We start from the raw sequence: 12,792 nt of genomic DNA on the forward strand, positions 1-12,792 counted from the left end.
GACACGACAGTTGGGACAACAAAAAATCACCTGGAAAAATAAGATCTGAAGAAATCTGAAAACAGACAGCATTTGCATGATGATATCAGTTTGCTCAAAGGAATCAAGTCTAGATGTCTTCGAAGACAATAGAAAAACTCACTTATTACTTTAGGATAAATATTTAAGTAATAGGTTTGGGAAAGCTGAGAAACATAGCAGTCAGAATTTGTACCCTGGTTTTATAGGGTAAAGAATAATTGAAATACTTAAAATATTTTGTGTCAAAGTAGGTAAAAAGCACATTTCCCATTGATAGAAAAAAATACAAATGCAGGATCAATTTAGTTTACTGAAAAGGAATGTTTCATTTAGAAGATAATAGATTCTGAACTTTGACTCCAGTACTACGACCAGCATGAAAGTTGGAGCCTGGATACTTAGAAAAGGTTGGTGCCGCTTCATTGTTTGGATGTGGAGAGCTGGAGTTTTTTATAATGTATCCAAATCTGGTCCTAACTCTGATTTTACTAGCTGTCATAGCAAAATTCTTCCTATGGGAGTGTAACTACAACACCAGGTATTACGAAAAAAGCCATCTACAGTATCACTGTATTTCCCATGAATAAAAACTCTCTAATAATTTCCCATGAATAAAAACTCTTTGCTAATTTCTTTGGAAGGCAAAGCATTCACCTGAAAAAAGCACAAGTTGGATCTGAAATTTTGGGATCTGAACTCAGGCTTCTGAAACTAGCAATACAGCTCTTAAAAATACATGTTTTCTATTGCAGATGGAAAGAAAAACAAAACAAAACAAAACACACTTTCACTTATACCATAAAAACTACAAGCTTTTGTCATATCTTTGTTAAAGTGATGGTAAAAAAAGATTAGAGGAAACAGGGGAAAGTCAGAAGAGGAGAGGTGCAGGTGCTGGAGCCAAGTTCTCCTGGTCCCTAGTGCTGATCTTGTCACCCACACCACAAACACTGCACTCTGAGACCTTCAACATGCCCTAATTTTGGCTTTTACTAAGCTAACAAGAAAGAATCCAGATGAATGTTGGTTGCACCGCTTGCTTTCCTGCTTCTGGTAACAACTGTTCCCTTGAAAACAGGCTAGCACAACTGAAAATTGTTACAGAGAGTAGAGCAAGTAGTGTGTGAACAGGTTTTAACCACTTCTACCTTACACACAGCCCTGCCTGCCATTTGCTGAACAGGAAACCAGACCTCCAGAATGATCTCTGAACTCCGTGGTCAGAGGCTCTGACTTTGTTTGTTCTTTCCTGGAGAATGACCTTGCTATCTAGCCCAAACCAGAACAGTCTTTTTGCTTTTTTGTTTGTTTGTTTGGTTTTTGTTTTGTTGGTTTTTTGTTTTTTGCTTTGTTTTTGTTTTGTTTTTTGTTTGTGGGTTTTTTGTTTGTGTTTTTTGGTTTTTGTGTTTTTCTGTCTAATACCAATTATTCCCTAACAAAGTTAGCCTACTGTAAACCTATCTCTTAATGCATTAGATAGAGCTCTGCTAAGCAACACTCCTCCAGAAAGTAACAGAAGAGGAAAAAAAGGTCAGCTTGCACATGGATATTTATGTCATTCCAAATGACATGCATTCTTGTAATGTGTGATCAAGCGTTTTCGCTGATGACCCAATGAATAAAGATATGAATGCTCCCATTTTTCCTACAGTGTTAACCTGCTGTGTCAGGAAAGTTGCATCAACAGTTTTCCATCCTAGTCTGTCTCAGTTCTTGAGGCAAGCTCATGTCTTTTCCCCAATGACAAATGCTATAAAAATGGGACTGCTGCTTTGCTGCCATCTATTTCAGAGAAAGGAATCAAAAACTAGGTAAGAGAGTGGCCCAGCCACTAGTTTAAATCATGGTAGATATGAGTTGCTCTGTAAGACTTTTGTGTGACCAACAGAAATACAAGACACGTGGCTACAGAATATGAAATATTGTAGGTTTTTGTAGAGATCATTTTATGAACACTGCAAGCAGAGTATTACCATGGTACTTTTAATTTATGGTCCTACTATCAGTAACTGCAGATGAACATGCTGGATAACTACACGGGATACCTCCAAGAATTCAGGATTCAAATCCTCAGCCAACATAAAGAAGAGACAGACTCAAAGAGAACAAATTTCTATCATGCTAGACCTGGATACAGCCCATAGAGTTCTAGCTGTCTCAGACAAATAAGCAAGTATGCCATATGAATAAAGTTAATTTTTACTGAACAGTAAGTGCTGATTCTAACCCCTTTCAAAGCAGGCCTCATCAAGAATAACTAGCCTGGTGGAAACATGCAGGTGTTTGGTGAGCCGTGGCCTCCAGATTTATTTCAGTATTTACTGTCTTGCTCAGCTTAGGACACCTATATAAACACCAAGAGTGCTTGCTCCAAGGTTACTTAAAGTGGTAGTTTGGTTCCCTTTCTGCTCTGCTCCTGTTATCATCTTTGTGCTGGCACACACAAAGCCATGAGAAGGCTCTGACCACAGGATGCTGAAAAAATAAAAAAAATAACCAAACAAAAAGTTAGTTCATTCCCAATTGCTCATCCTGGTCTGGTGAACTCCAGAACCAGCAAGGAAGATGAAACAAAGAGAGAAAAAGAACAGGCACTTGAGGGAAAAACGAGGCAGGTACATTACTAGCTCACTAGCAACCTTCTATTACTCTGGATTAAAGTTCTGAAGAAGCCACACCCTAGGAAATACTGTGCCTGTGTGGTGCAATGCATATGATAAGCACTAGCAGAGCGGATGACATTTGGCCATACATGTATGAGTTCAGGACCCATCTTCCCTCTGCTCTATCTCTGTGGTTCTAACTCTGCCTGGTGAGTTCAATGGGGATACAATAGGCTTGCAGAGATAAAGGCAAGGGAAGACTTGCTTTCTGAACTGTGTATATTACACTTGATTAACACCATGGGACATTGTATGTTCCAGCCCAGAATCTGCATAAAAGGTCAAGAGCCACTTTCTTCAAGTTACTGAGGCTTGTTGCTGAATCACAGCAGACTGTTCTACCCTCATAGAGCCAGGGCAAAGTTCAGGCCAAGGAAAAGGTTACTCCTGGAACAAAGGCCAAAATAATTTTACTGACTGTTTTTTAAACTCATGGCATTTAATTTTCTGTAGTTCAGCATTTCACCAGGAGCCATTCTTACTGACACTGTGATGGCAGATGCCAAATTTGATGCCAGACCAAGTATCTGTTCACACCAACAGCATTAAACTACACTAATTTTTTAAAACAAAGGTAGCACTACAAAAAAAGGTCTGCCAGCAGCTGCCTGTGGCAAACTGATTTATAAACACACCACATTCTCACACGGTGAGGAAACAATTAAGCAGCTCTCAACATACCTACTTTGCACTGCTATGCAGCTGCATTCATAGGCAGTTTGGAATGGATATATTCAAAGGATTACCTTGACTCCTTCGAATGCCAGCATCTTCCACATAGCTGCAGCCGAGGTGCTTGTTCATATAAATATTTTATCTCTAAGTGTACCTCAGCAGCAAAGTAATAGGGAAAAGTTATTGTGAATGCTTGGAGCTAGCTGCTTGATTATTACTCTGAAACTCCAGATGAGATAAACTGTGATCTCTTTCAACTCAGAGGGCAGCAGGTATCTCTTCAGAATATTTACAGTGAACATTAAAAACTGCTATTTTAAAATTATTTTTTTAAAGCTAGGCTTTCTCAATTTTAGAAGTTCAGCTTAAATTCTACCATACAACTATTGTGTTCCACACTACCAAATTTAAGTCCTCACTTTGTGAAGAGCTGACTTCTAATTCTTACCATAATCCACCCTACCAAATTAAGATTACATGAGAAACAGTCCTTTGTGTCACACATAAAGGCATCAGACTCCTGTCCTATCCAGACAATACCAGATACAGACTGTACCACATCACTACTACACATATTTAAATTCGAATTTTCACAATGAATTCTGAAGACCCACAAGCATGACTTGTAATCACTAACACGCTGGTCAGTCGCAGGTAGTACCCATTTAGCTTAATAGCCTGCAGGGACATCATAGATTCACGTACTGATCTGCCTTACGGGAAAGTCTTAGCACGTATCGCCATTCCCATTCGTCAGGGAAACAAGCTGTGCCACAAAGGCCAAGCACAAAAAGCATTTGCACTGCATGTTTACTACCCCCTTTCAAAACTGAGTGAGATTGCTCAGTTACAAAAAGCATTTCGACAGCAAGCTTGGCCATCTGTTGTTAACGGAACATCCCTAAGATAAAGATGCTCTCTGCTATACAGCCACCAACTCATTTTCAAAGGCACTTCCAAACTGCATTTTAACATGTTAATCCAGATGAGTAATTTTCTAGTTCCACGCTCCTTAGCTTTCAACCCAACAGGTTTACAAGTATGCAGGCATATGTTTACATCGCTCTGGCTTCACTAACGTCTACTTCAACACACTAAACTCACAACACACTCAACTTTGGTCCTGTAAGTAAGTTATTAGTACAACCTTAAGATCTCCAAGCCCAACAACATGTGTGGGGAGAATAGTGGGGCACTCCTGGCTTATATTTAAAGATGAGGAAACACTGCTTAACATGAACTTTGAATTTTATAATTGGAGAATCTTTCCTTTCACATTTTAATCATCTGGGAAGTCATGCATCTCCAGAACTAAGCAGCAGTATTTTGTAACAGGGTGATAGGTTGAAATGTAGCAGTCCAGACCTAACAACAGTCTGGCACGCAGGAGCAAGATCTGTAGCATGCAACTGAACCTCCAGCCCATCACAAAAGCCGCTAGATCAATCTTTTATTTTTGCACTCCTCCCCATCCCAAGGCCCTCCCCGTTATCTTCTCGCACCCACCAGGGCTGGAAGAAGGCTGCAGTAAGGTGAGCCACCCTAGGCGATCGCTGCCAAGTCAGAGTCGCTTAGATCAAGAAAAGCTGTAATAAAGTAATTATTAAAAATATAAGCACACAGAGAAGAAAACCTCACTGTTTTACCCCTTTCCGATTCCCTGCTATCCCGCAAGCCATCCTCCGAGCCACGTTCCGAACCCGGTGGGCACAGAGGGTAGCACCACGCCGGAAAACAAAACCAACCAACCAACCAAAAAAACTCAAAACCCACTTATTTGCTTTTATCCTCTCGCTTTACACCGCCCGCTCTGGGCGGACAAACGGGAAGCCTCCCCCAGCAGCTACCCGCTGCCACCGCCTACCTCCCCGGCCGGCGGCTGCCGTCCGTGCCGCTGAGAGGGGAGCGGAGCCGATCCGCTGCTCCACCACCTCCTCTTTTCCGCACTACAACTACTCCTCCTCCTCTTCTTCTTCCTCTGCTTTTTCTTTTTCTTCTTCTTCCTCCTCCTCCTCCTTCTCCTCTCCGCTCCGGCTCCGGCCCTGACGCCAGCCCCGCTCACGCTGCCCCAAGCCTGCGCCCCGCAGCGCCACTTATAGGGCGGCACAGAGCTAGCTGCGGCGAGGGGGCTGCCCTTTCCGCCAACAGGACCGCCCAGCAGCCTTCTTCTTTTCCCGTTTCTCCGGCGTCCTCTGTCTTCTGTGCCTTTTTCTATTACCTCTTTCCCTTTTTCTTATTCCTTTCTCCTTTTCTCTCCCCCTTTTTATTTTTTCCTTTTCTCTCCGCAGCCGTTGCTGTGAGAAGGGCGGGGACGCGTCGATTTGCATGTGGGCGTGCACATCGCAGCCAAAAACAAGCTGCGGGGCTGTCCATATCCGTCTCGCCTTCCCCTCGGCGGGACACGGGTGACTTGGGTTAGCTGCCTTGGTTTTTGCAGAACTCTTCGCTCCCCGGTGCGTGAGAAGCATTCCAGCTTCCGCATCTAGTGGAACACGGTTTGGATCCAGATGATCTTTAAGGTCTTTTCTAACACAAACCGTTCTGTGATTCTGTGATCTGGTTTTCCTGCCTGCTCCCCAGCCGGGACTTCCTGAGAACCATGGGCAGAAACGGCAAAAACCCGTAACGTTACCTGCGAAGTTACCGTGGCCCTACCGCACTTAGCTCCATGCTTGCTCTGCTCCCTGCATCTCGAGAGCCAAGCCACTACAAGCTCGGCACAGATACATCCTCAGCTGTGCAGTTACAGAGGATGCCCAGACCACTGGCCTAGCAGGAATCAGTCAGTAGTAACCAACACGACCAGAATTTGTCCTCCATGCCACTTATGTTAAGGAAAAGAAGAACTATGAAAGCTAATGATTTGATACCTACTGTCAGTAATAATTAAGTCAGTTGAGTCAGTTCTTAGAGAAATTGGCAGCTATTCACAAACTTAAAAAAAACCAGCTCAACCTATTTTTAAAGATTCACAGTGCCCAACTGCACGTGCTCCAAATACAAAATATATATGTGACAGTGTGTTTCAGCTACCTGAGAAATGGCCTATTACTAGGATATTATTAAATTCTCAGATGGTTGAAGGTGTTAGAGTTCCTTGTCCTGCCAGAAGGGCTCCTCCCCTGTGGTGATGTGATTACCCATCACATAACCCATACAATTTCTTTGCTTGGTACACAGCAGGAACACTGCAGGGCAGTCTGTGAAAGTGCAACAGCGCATTTTCAATGCTTAAAATGCTCTACAAATGGAAGCAAGTAATGCACAAAAAGCACACAACTCTAAGTTACGGTTCCCTCTACAGACATAATGCACTGCCATTCCTCTTCTGCAGTGAAACTGTTGATGTTACCAAGCACACTGTTGGTGCTTTGCCATGTTATGAGCAATCTGGATAATACATGGCTGTTGAGAGGGTTTCCTGACCTGTCTTTCGAATCTGAGCCTACTGCCACTCTATTGTTTTGATTGGCACTGAAGTACAGATACCTGGAAGAAAACTCCAGAGGGCTGGGACTAACTGTGATTGGGAATAATGATATGGACTTGAATCTCAAAATAGCAGTACACATTCGAATTAATAATGCAGACCCTTCTACACCAAATAAAAGTTGACATTTCAGCAGTGACCCAAGCTCCTTTCCTCACTCACCATCTCACAGAGATGGCCAAGGTCTTGGTTTCCCCATAGTAACCGCTACATAGCCTCACTGACTTAAACCAGAAGCACTCTGGTTGAACCTTCATCTGAAAAAACAAACAAACAAACCCCACAACCAAATTAAATTTGTATCTTTTATGTATAAGAGCACTTGTACAATTGTCATCATATAGTAGAGCTTTCCATCTTTACATGTTTCCAAGCATATACAAAATAATTTCAGCATGTTTACTCAGGGAGAAAGAACACATTTATTTTACTAGCAGCAGAGTGCTAGGGCTCATACCACACAGTAAGAAGTTTGAAAGAGAATGGGGTAAACTGGATAGAGTTTTCAAAAGATTCAGTGACCTGGCATCAGTGGAAACAGCACCAAAATCTGTGCCAAAGGGCTGACAACTGCCCTTCTACTGTTGTCTCCTTAAGCCACACTCCTCTGAAAAAAGTATGGTGGGTTTTTTTCAATATCATCAGAATGCTGGATTTTTTAAATTCTGGAAATCAGTAATTTGTGCCAACTGTTAAAGCATTTAGACAACATTTTCCAGTAAAGCAGATAATATACAACTGTTCATGAGAAGCAAGTCAAGCATTTAATTTAGTTTTGTCTGTTAAAATACTTGTAGGGTGGTGGGAAAGCATCTTTGTGCACCACTCGATAGCATTTCTCCACTTTTGCAGTCTCCCGGTTGCATGACAGAGGCTTCAACTCCCCGAGAGACAAGCCTTGACAAATTGTATGAGAAGGATAACAAGAGAAAGGGAGCTTGGCAACATCCATCATCTGGGCTGTACAAACACAAAGTCAACAGTCATGATGGGAAGAGCTTTTAAGATTACCAATCTCCTTCACTGGCCATACTTCTATTTGGGTGAACTTCCAGAGTGAATGAGCACATGTGGTTCCTTTAGAGACCTTAGGTGTCTTTTAGGTGTCCTTTTCTCAGAGACATTTGTACCTCTCACATCTTACCCTCAAAGCAAAAAGATTTTTGCAGGCAAAGCAGTTTCAGTCAGGGAAGTCTACTTAGTTTAATTTATTGCCAATTAACACAAAGTTTCAACTACTGATTCAGATAATGGGGGGAGGGAAGGGAGAGAAAGATGAGAAATAATTGAACACTTACAGAAAGATCTTTTCTCCTCCCTCCCCAAGCTCAGCTCCAGTTTAAGCACCTCTTCTATCCCCTTTCTAATAACATCTTTTGCTTTCAATAAGCATTACTTTCAGTCTCTCCCAATTTCTTCTGTGAGGCGCTGGGCAATGTAGAAATTTGTCGGTGTTGGGTTTTCTTTTTGTTGTTCCTTGCTTCTTACACATTTTCCTCCCCAGTTCCTTGCCTTTTAATGTTCTTTGCTTCTCAGTATGTCCTTTGTGGACCACAGTCTCTCCAGGGATACTCCTGCTCTATCATGGGTCCTCTATGGGCCACACAGTTCTCTCCAACGTGTCCCTCCTCTGGTATGGAGTGTCTCCTTCCAGGATTGTGCCTTTTCCTTCCATGTGCCTCCTCCACTTCCTCCTTCTACATCTCTTCACATCTCCTCCTGCCCTAGACGTTACTGCTCTTTCTTATATATGACTGAGCAGAGATGTAACGTGCTTCTCTTACTAGCTGAGATTTTCAGGTGGGTTGTTTTCGTCCCTTTCAAATCTGGCTTTAAGCACCTGTGAGTGGCAGAGAGGAGTTCATGGCCTCCTCCTTCGCAGCTCCCTGCTCCTAAAAGCCTGCCAATTATGCCTAATACACAGTTCCTATGAGACACAGTGAGACACACTTTCAGATTAGACCTGATCTTTCTTTTCCAAAGGCTAGTCTTTTCCTTCAACCTATTCCCTCACTACAATGTCTTTTGCAAGGATGAACAAGCCACTAGCACTACATTCCAGATTGTTTCAAGGGAAGAGATACAGAGTTGCAGCAAAGGGACTGTAGCAACACCAGTTACTTAGAGGACATGCAAATCACTGTTCAAGAAAAAGATGTCATTCAATGGAATGAAGGGTGGAACTGAAAATAGAGAACATGCTGCGTTCTTGCCAAGGAGGAAGTTAGATTTTCATACTCACAACTTCTACAAGGCAAAGCATGCCATTGTTGAGCCTGCAGGATTAATCACTCCAACTGTCAGGATAGTAGACTGGACATAGTCAATCACATTAAGAAATGTCTTGATACAAACTGAAGCAGTGTAAGACCGATTTTAGCAATAAAGAAACCCACATTTCAAAACAGTTTTGCAGTCAGCAGCTGAGATTTTTCACGTGGAAATTCAGGCTCTTTTTATTCTTAGATGAACTAATTTGTACTAGGTTTAGGAAAGACTGCAGATTAGTAATATTTCTATTCAGAAAATTACTTTTCAAAGAGCTTTGTTTGCCTCTTTTCTATTACTTGAGTTTTCTAGCCCAATCATAACTATAAGATTCCTTACTATTGTATCTTGGGGTACACACTGAAAGTTAATCTGCATTTTAAGTATCTGTCTTGTCTTGTTTTACTTGATTTATTTTACTTGTTCCTATGTTTACATACAATACCTGAGTCAGAGGATGGTGACAGCTCTCATAAGGTGTTCCTGGAAGAAGCTTCCTAATTTTTAGTAACAAACAATTTCACTGGTACTATGCTGTAGCAACATGAGCTCTCACTGAACATCCTAGGTTCAATTTATGTTTTCTAACATAGGAATTAATCACTCCAGCCTGATTTATAGCCCAGTGAGTACAAGTGACTGCATCATGCTGCATCATGCTGTTTACTGCAACCTATCACACTCACTTTTCTTCTCATCCTTCTGTTTATAAAAAAACTAAAAAAACCCAAAAAATCAAAAAAGCCCCAATCAGGCAACAGGTAATTATTTACCTGTTTAGTTGTTTCACATGCAGAGAAACAGAAGCACTAGCTAAGATTTAATGAGTTCTACATCCTCCACAGTGCCCCTACAGTGGGAAATCATGGACACATAGCTTGTCTGTGCTATGTGTAGTAGTGAATCTTTGAAGCTACTGCCCTCCAAAGAACATTGAAGGCCTGTCCCAGTATCAGCTGGGGCAAAAGAGCTTGCTTTCCTGATATCCATCTTTCAGCGTAAACACAGGTTTCATAGGTTTAACATATATAAGCAAATTTATATTTGCAGTTGTCAGTATAAATCAAGGTGTTCACTGTTAACAAAATTACTACATTTTGGATTCAAAATATGCATACAGCCAAATATTTAGGAGGTTAAAGTTCTCTGACTTTTCCAGAAATACACTGATTTCCCAACCATGGCTCTAACCTAGAGTTTGAAGAGCAAAGAAAATATTTAGAGTTACCAACTAAAATACTGGAAGCTTATGTAAGAAGGCAATTTTCTCTTTGTATTAAGTTTCCTCCTTTCTCAAGTTCACTGATGGTATACTTCATAAGAGCATGCAGCATGTATTTTTGTGTTAATGATTCAACCTTCCTGTATACAATTGCCTACCTTTTGAAAATTAGCTCAAACCAGAACTCCTTCAGAAACAATTCAGCATACAGTACATGTGCATTGTCAGGCAACTTTAATGGGAAAAATTGCCCTGTGTGAGCCAGGGTTTCTGCACAAGTGGTGTGATTGGATGGATAGCTATGCAGAATGTGAAAGTTCAATGTGAACAAAGACCATGCTTTTAAAATTCTGCACTTCTGCCATGAAAAATATTCATACTAATAACATCCCTAGAGCATGGAACAAGAAGAAAAAATTCATCTCAAAATGGAAGGGAAATCTAGCAGACATAGAACCCAATGAAATGAAAAGAAAGCCAAATAGAAAGATGCAAATGGGTTTTGTCCAACCTCAGGTTCGGTAGTGATGGACAAACACTCACTGGTGTAAAGTAGATCAATTTTACACCAGGATGTAAACCTCACCAGCTTAGCTCTTGAGCTGTAAGTTAATTCCCAGAGCCAATCTCCAGAGTTTCTTTGTGGCCAGACAAATGCCATTTCTCATTAGCTACAGTATTCTAGATTCTCAGTGATTTAGGAAAGATCAAAATTTGGCTGGGTAAAATCCTTACTCAATCAGTCCTCATGAAACCCAATGGAATTTTGCCTGAATAAGGACTCCTTCACTGGGCTTGTTCCTACTAAAGCTTCAGCCCTTTACATTAAAAGGATGTATTAGAGTAGCTCTGTTAAGTCATCAGAGACGTGTTAATGGGAATCAGACTGCATAAACTGGCAATGTTGCCTCTAAATGGTAACTGTAAATAAAGCTAGTCCCTGATTAACAAATCTTTCACTCACAGTTCTAGAGCTGTAGACAAATCAGTGCAAATCCCAGTGTCAAGGGAAGCAGTTTTACGAAGTGACATTTTTCCTTCACTAGATGATGACACTCAAGAGGGAAGGCAATGCACTATCAAGTGTTCAAAACCAGCCTGTGAACCAGAAGAAAAGAGAGGAGGGGATTATTCCATAACTGTATGGCAAGCTTCTGCACCAGTATGACCAGAGGCCATGGAGGATGTTATTTCTCACCTCCAGTCTTAACAAAAGAGTGACACTCAGAGCAAGCCATCCTCAAGACCTGGAAGGTTTTATTGACCTGCATCACTGCAATATATGAGCCATCAAGACCCTTGTCCTCCACCCAAGCAAAGGTCTGCTTTTAGGCTCTTCAGACTCAAAGCAGCTTCCTCTGACTTACTCTCTTCCCATCAGATCTCCAGCATGAAGAGTACCTCACTCCTCCTCCTGACAACACCTCCACATTTATTTTTTTAAAATCAAAATAATAATTCCCACTCTCAGCCTCTACTGAGCCCATGGCTACCTCACATTACTGAGGTTTTGTCCGTGCCAGCCTTGCTTTCTAGGGGGCAAGAAACACTTCTTTTAAACTCCTTTTCTGGGAGTGACTTTTTCCAGAAACAGGACTAAGACTAGGTTTTGATTTTGTTCTCTTCATATAGCTAGAGAAGCCCTTTCTGCAATAGAGCCTGAAGGCTCTCTCTTTATGAGTTTCCCCATAAAGCAAGTCAAACTCATAATGCAAAAAGAAGGCTCTCTATTCAAATCCAAATCTTTCCAGAGCTGTTCAGAACTGCAGGAAGATTTCCACACTTATTTTCAGACACTGCAGTCTGCTCTGTGGAGCGTACCATGCTTTCCCTTCACTATGTTGTTCAGTTTGAGCTGTGCTTGCACTGTGGTTTTACATAAAAAAGCAGGCAGCTTTTAAGTTCTGTCAGCTGTTAGGTTTTGCCCTGTTGAAACACCTTCATTTTCTGAAAGATTCCAACTCTTTTATCAAGGCTGCAAATTTGACCTCTACATTCTCTAGCTACTTGCAGGCATCTGGGGATGGATCTAGACTGTGGCCAGCTTGCTCGGCAGACACAAACCCCTTTCTAGCTCTAAAATGAGCCAGTTCCTGCATCTGTTAATTTTGTCTTAATCTGAAAAACAGGTATCTCCCTTTGCCTGTAAATTGTCTCCCCAGTGTCTGTAGCAAGAGCACAGAGTCAACTTTAACTTCCACCGGTACCCCTCCATCCATGAATATGCATTTTAGGTTTTGATATATTCCATTTTCCTTATTAAAATCATTGAAATATAACCATGATTAATTTGTGCAGTCTAGGTGCCAGAAACAGTACTACCTCATCACTGTGATAAAGAATACTATATAGGAAACCTACAAAATCTTATTTCTCTAAAAACATGTTTGCTATTAGAGCTCTTAGTACACAACTAAAAGCATGTAAAACGCGCTGTGCTAATCATAGGGAGT

The 12,792-nt window shown here is 41.5% G+C and overlaps 1 protein-coding gene across 4 annotated transcripts in view; it reads right to left on the bottom strand.

The window, feature by feature from the left end:
• The window catches only part of ABCA1 (ATP binding cassette subfamily A member 1), a 95,040-nt gene extending 89,716 nt beyond the window's left edge, over positions 1 to 5,324 (bottom strand). For 2 of the 4 annotated variants that reach the window (XM_030466703.1, XM_030466699.1), the window contains exon 1: positions 5,224 to 5,324. The gene's annotated coding sequence lies outside the window, so the exon portion shown is untranslated. Of the gene's footprint in view, positions 1 to 4,865; positions 4,946 to 5,005; positions 5,079 to 5,223 lie in introns of those variants that run through there. The other 2 variants (XM_030466700.1, XM_030466701.1) reach the window with 2 other exon arrangements.
• Between the last annotated feature and the right edge of the window lie 7,468 nt (positions 5,325 to 12,792).

This window comes from Calypte anna, chromosome Z, assembly GCF_003957555.1.
Source record: "Calypte anna isolate BGI_N300 chromosome Z, bCalAnn1_v1.p, whole genome shotgun sequence".
Lineage (NCBI taxonomy): Eukaryota > Metazoa > Chordata > Aves > Apodiformes > Trochilidae > Calypte > Calypte anna.